The sequence below is a fragment of the Pelobates fuscus genome, chromosome 10, assembly GCF_036172605.1.
Source record: "Pelobates fuscus isolate aPelFus1 chromosome 10, aPelFus1.pri, whole genome shotgun sequence".
Classification (NCBI taxonomy): domain Eukaryota; kingdom Metazoa; phylum Chordata; class Amphibia; order Anura; family Pelobatidae; genus Pelobates; species Pelobates fuscus.
The window spans coordinates 142967109-142973338 of NC_086326.1; positions in this window are offsets into that span (position 1 = coordinate 142967109).

The following is a 6230-nucleotide window of genomic DNA, read 5'->3' on the forward strand; positions in this document are numbered from 1 at the left end:
TTGTGGACACTGGGAGACATGGGTGCCCTGAGACACTTGGGGACACTGGGTCCCTAGTGTCTCCGTGTCCCAATGTATCTCCTTATGTCTCACAGCATCCCCTTGTGTCTCAGCATCCCCATGTCTCACAGTGACCCCATGTTTCCCAGTGTCCCCATGTTTCCCAGTGTCCCCAAGTGTTTCAGTGTCCCCACGTCTCCCAGTGTCCCCTAGTGTATCAGTGTCCCCAGTCTCCCTGCTGCCTTTCACCCCATCCTTCACATACCTGAGCTTTAGTCTGTCTCTGCAGGCTGGGAGCTGCTGTCTGAACTCTCAGTGCTGCGTAGCTGCTCCCCTGCAAATCAGTGAGTAGCGAGAGGAAGGGAGATGCTATAACTTCCTATCCCTGAGTTTCTCCATACACAGTGACCCCTACTGGCTGGTGCTGGTATTGCGGAGTAATCTCCATGAATACTGAGAAAAATATTTGCATTTGTATTGCCAGTATTACTGCAATAGCGTCACGGCCAGGCAGCCTTAAATACCGGCTGTGCCTTAAAATACCAGTCAGGTGGCAAACCTAAGAGTAGTGTGTGTAAAAAAAAAAAATGGGCCTATTCCATGGGCCTGGGCCTGGAGCTGCAGCTCCATCAGCCCCTTTGTTAATCCGGCCCTGCCTACATATATAATAGTCCCAGGATCCAAACCTGTTCCATATATTTGGAACCTAAATAGATTTCCGAACTTATCTATGAAGTGTTGCGGATTAGAAATGGTCATATGGACCGGATTGCACTCCATAGATTTACAATATGGTGTGGTAGGCAACCTTTGGATAATCATATCTTGGTCTACTGCTTTACCCCAGGTTGCCCATCCCACACAAGACCAATATGGACAGAAACTAAAATCTCTATTTTGGCAATCAGGATCAGTAGATCTTTTACTGGGACATAAATATTTGTCATTGAACCCATAAGTTCGTTCCCACTTTAGAACACCACATACATTCCAAGGTTTTCCACTACACGAGATCGCCTTACATGCATAAAATAGTAGAATACCCATAGAATGTGTGGTATTTATCACCGTCCTATTTATCAAGGTCCCCTGAGAGTTACTATTCCGAATTACCAACCAAATTGTACGGGGGTTGGAATTGGGGATCAAAACATTTAGGCTCTCCTACTGCTAGGTGACACACACTGTAATTAATATCTAAATATCTACATTTAGATACAGATCCCTTACATTCATACTGTGAGTGCCAAATAAAAGTTTGGGATATTTGATTACCTGTCTTTGTAGTCTTTTTTTTTTTTTTTTTTTTGTAATTCTTTATTTTTGCTGTGCATGAATAACAACCGCTTGTCAGCAATGCCACAACAGCATATTCCAACACATTGAGCATACAGATTTGTCAACTGTTATATAGCATTTAGATGGAACAAGCACAATTTTTATGTTAATAAGGCAGGCTAGGTACACATAGGTTATTCGCATTAGTTATAGTAAGTTACATCATCGCTCGGTAACAGTAGTTTAGGGTGAACGTTTCTGTTGCATATCCTCGCTTATGAGTAGTTTGTATGTTAATGTATGCTTTGCTATGCTTTAGTCAGATGTGTCAGGGAGGATTACACATGCAGGTGTACATACAGATAGACTTATTGACATATATTAAAATAGTAAGGTAACCAGCGTAACTGAATCAGGTATTTAAAGTAATACAATGCTAAAAGTGATTTCGTCTATAAGCAGCCTGAGCGCAATTTAGTTTATATCAATACAGGGCTGAGAAGGTGAGAAGATGAGAAGAGAAGAGAAGGCACATTAGTAGAAACATGTTCAGACATATTCAACTTGCGGTCTAAAATGCCGATATAAGCCAATGCACGTTTGTAGAAAATAAACGCCTATCTGGGAGAGACACAAATAGCGTGGAAAGTTCTAAGAGAGCTAGGTAGCCTATTGGTTTTGCACAGTGTCATACTAGTGTGCCATCTTGATGAAAATGTCCCCAAATGTCCGCTTTTACCCTATGCCCGCGGGCGGCAGGCTGATGGCGTGGGTTTGAGAGCGGTCCGAGGCTTGCCACGTGGGGGACACCTGTTGTGCTGGGGTTGTACTATTCTGGCTGAGAGCAGTCTCTTGAGCTGGCCCCCTAGCTTGTCTGCTTGCTTCGGGGTATTGCTGGGGCTGGGCTGTCGCTCGTCCGTGGACTTTCTTTGCTGGTTGTGGACGCTTGAAAAGGTGAGTATTGGCGTCTAAGAGGCGAGCCATCGCTACTCGCTGCTTCGCCTTCTGTCTTCGTCCCCTTCCAGGGGCCGCCCTGGGGGCTCGTTGTGGATACTCACATAGGTGCCGCCGGGTAGCTGGTCGGACCCATGCTGCCACCGCTCGAACTGCCTGTTTGAAGGCCCGGACCTTGTAGCGGAGTTGTGACCATAAGCTGGAGCAGATTCGGTCAAAGAACTCCTGGGGGTGTCTGGGTGGGGTGGCAAGGGTGTCCCTTGTGCCATGTTTCGTCTCCCTTATCTTCTTCGTTGTGTGTCCGTCTGTGCTGTGTTGTGGTTGCAGCAGGCCACGTGTAGTGGTGTGTGGTTTGTCCGCCATCTTGGGCCCTACTGCTTCCATGCTGCTTGGGGGTGCATCTGCTTTGACGTCTCCGTTTGGCGTGTCTCGTGCTGGTGCGGACCGGGATATCCCCCACCGGTCCAGAGGGGGGGGGGAAGCGGTGCCTGAGCTGAGTTTCTTGACACATTTTTGCCAACTGGGTCTTTATAGTTCTGTTCATCCTTTCCACCTTCCCAGAACTCTGAGGTCTATATGCTGTACTAAGTTTCCACTTAATACCAAGCATATGAGTCAATTGTTGTAGGCACTGATGAATAAAGGCTGGGCCATTATCTGATCCGATAGAGCACAGGAGTCCATATCTGGGTATGACCTCTCGCAACAGGAATCGTACAACTTCTCCTGCTTTTTCCGTACAGGTTGGACAAGTTTCTACCCAACCTGAGTATGTACACACAGCTACCAAAAGGTAACGATATCCTCCAGATTTAGGCATTACTGTATAGTCTATTTGTAGTGCTTTCTTGACATCCTCAAATGCCTTCTGCTGTTCAGTGCTCCATAAGAAGGGGTCATGTTCTGTGCTTTTTATAGCTCCATATAAGGGTTTCGCCAATGTTGCGTAATTAGGAATCCATATCCTACAGAATCCTGCTGCTCCTAAGAATTCTCGCACCTGTCTTCTATTCTTAGGTATCGGTATCTGACATACTGCTTCTTTACTTTCGGATCCCATTATCCTTTGACCTTCAGAGATATGGAATCCTAAATACTTGACAGTTGACTGGCACAATTGCGCTTTCTTCCTGGATACTTTGTATCCTGCCTTCCAGAGAATGTGAAGTAGATCATAAGTTGCTTGTTGGCATATCTCTTTAGTAATTGCCGCTATCAACAAATCATCCACATACTGAAGTAATAAACATTCTCCTGGGATGGACTTGAAATCTTGCAGGTCCAGGCTTAGTGCAGATCCAAATAGGGTGGGTGAATTCTTGAATCCTTGAGGTAGTCTAGTCCAAGTCATCTGATGCTTTGAACCCGTCACAGCATCTTCCCATTGGAAAGCAAAGATGCATTGGCTCTCGGCAGCAATTCGAAGACAAAAGAAAGCATCCTTGAGGTCTAAGACTGTAAAGTAAGTTGCCCCACCTGGTATCAAGGCAAGCAGATTATAAGGGTTGGGTACAACTGGGTGTATATTAACTACGGCATCATTAACTGCTCTTAAATCTTGTACAGGACGATACTCATCTGATCCTGGCTTCTGAACAGGTAACAATGGAGTATTGCAGGGGGAAGTACAGAATTTTAGGATACCATACCTTACGAACGTATCCAAGTAGGTCTGTATGTTTCTCTTTGCCTTTTGAGGTATGTGGTACTGTCGTAGACTCACGGGATAAGCCCCAAGCTTCAACTCAATATGTATAGGTGGAATATTACGGGCAAGCCCTGGTGGATTATTTTCTGCCCATACTCCTGGAATGTCATATAGGGATTCATCACTCTTAGGGTTCACACTTGTCATTATTGTATAGAAGCGCCATTCTTCTTCCCTTGGCACCGATATCGCCATTATGCCCGATGATCCATTAAACTTCAGGGATGTCGATCCATAGGGTAAAAAGGTTATCTGGGCTTGAAGCTTTGATAGTAAATCTCGTCCTAGAAGTTGGATTGGACACTCAGGCATATATAGAAATTGGTGCTTCACCAAATGGTCTCCCAGAATGCAAGTGTGACTCTTAAGAACCGGTCTAGCAGCGCTCTTCCCAGTTGCTCCTATTACCGTTATAGTTTTTGCTGAAGGAGGAGCAACTAATTTAGTCACCACGCAATGTTCAGCACCAGTGTCTATCATGAAAGAACTCTTCTTTCCCCCTATTGCTACATCGACCATAGGCTCCGCTCGGCCAAGGGGGATGGAGCCCGGTCGGTATCAATAGTCCTCCATGACAGTGTCAGCCAGACCCACGAAATCTCTATCTTCTCTCTCTCTAGGTTTCTGCGTAGGTGGATAATATCTGTCCCCTTGAACACTTCATCTATTATTCCCACTATTTCCTCCAAACCATCCTCTATAATTACCACCATAACCTCCCCGCACTCTTCTCTCTTCTTGTCTCATTTTCGTAGTGCTCTCTCTGCGGGCATTCACTCCTCCAATGTCCTTCCTCTCTACAATATGCACACTGATTCCTACTTAGTGGTCCCCTACTCAACCTATTCTCAACTCCTCTATTCACCTCTCTTCCCTGTCTCTCCACACTTGCAATAGCTACCGCTAGCATATCTGCCTTTTTCCTCATTTTACGTTCTTCTTCCCTCTTTGTCTCTGTTTCTCTATTCATGTATACTTTATTCGCAATCTCCATCAACTGTGATATAGACATCCCTACAAATCCCTCTAACTTCTGTAATTTCCTTTTAATATCACCTTGGGCCTGGCTGACAAAGGCTGAATTAACCATTTGGGAATTCTCAGGAGCCTCTGGATTAAAAGTAGTATACAATCTGTATGCCTCCAGTAATCTTTCATAAAAGGCACTAGGTGACTCAATCTTCTGCAACACTTCAGCCGTCTTTGACATATTGATTACCTTTTTCCCTCCTGCCTTCATGCCAGCAATAATGGCCTCTCTATAAGCTCTTAAATGGGGCATATCAGCGCCATTAATATTCCAGTTCGGATCCACATTCGGGTAATGGGCTGCAGCTCATGCAGCCGCATTGGCCTGATTCTGAACACGGGCCGTTTCCTCAAGCACTTTAATAGCCGCTTGATTAATCCAAGTCCTTTCCTCATTGTTAAATAAAGTAAATAGTAATTGCTGGCAATCAGCCCAAGTAGGATTGTGCGTCTGTATGATTGAGGCAACCAAATCTGTCATGGCTTGAGGCTTATCGGTATATGAAGAGTTATGTGTCTTGCAATTAAATAAATTCGTCGTAGTGAAGGGAACATAGACAAATACAGGGTCTGCATGTTGCAATTGACCATTATCATCAACGTGTGTTGGGCCTGGTGTAATTCGGAGAGGCATTTGGTAATGTCGGGGTTGGAGGGTACCAGTCATCTGTCGGGTTAATACAGGGCTTCGGTTAGGTTGTTTAATATTAAGTTCCGGTCTAGGGGTAGTGAGACAAGGAGATGGGGACAACTGATTTTTACTGAACGAAAGGTCAGTTAACAGGATATTCCGGGCCGGGCTGGAAGAAGCCTGACCAGGAACCAGAAATTACGTCAGATCCGGATATGTAGGACTTGTTACAAAGGCTCGTTATGACTCTATCATTGTTTATTGTTACAAAGCCTCGATACTGTGACAACCTAACCCCTTGTTACAAAGAACCCTATGCTATCGGTACCTGGACTATACGAACGGATTACACGAATTATGATAAAGGACAATTCGTCGGTACGAACGAGAGACCCCCCAGACTTTGGCGTGTGCCGCCACTTAACCTCCTCACCCCTCGAAGTACCGAATGACCGACCACCCGACGAACTGAGTGTGTCACTCATTAACCACCCAAGACCCAAGGTCTGCGGTTAACCACCAACTAATTGACGATCCCAGAGGATCCACATTCGTATATAATTTACCAAATGGAAACTGCCGAAAGACTCACGAACAGAGACCACCTACAGTTTGGCGTGTGGCAGCAAT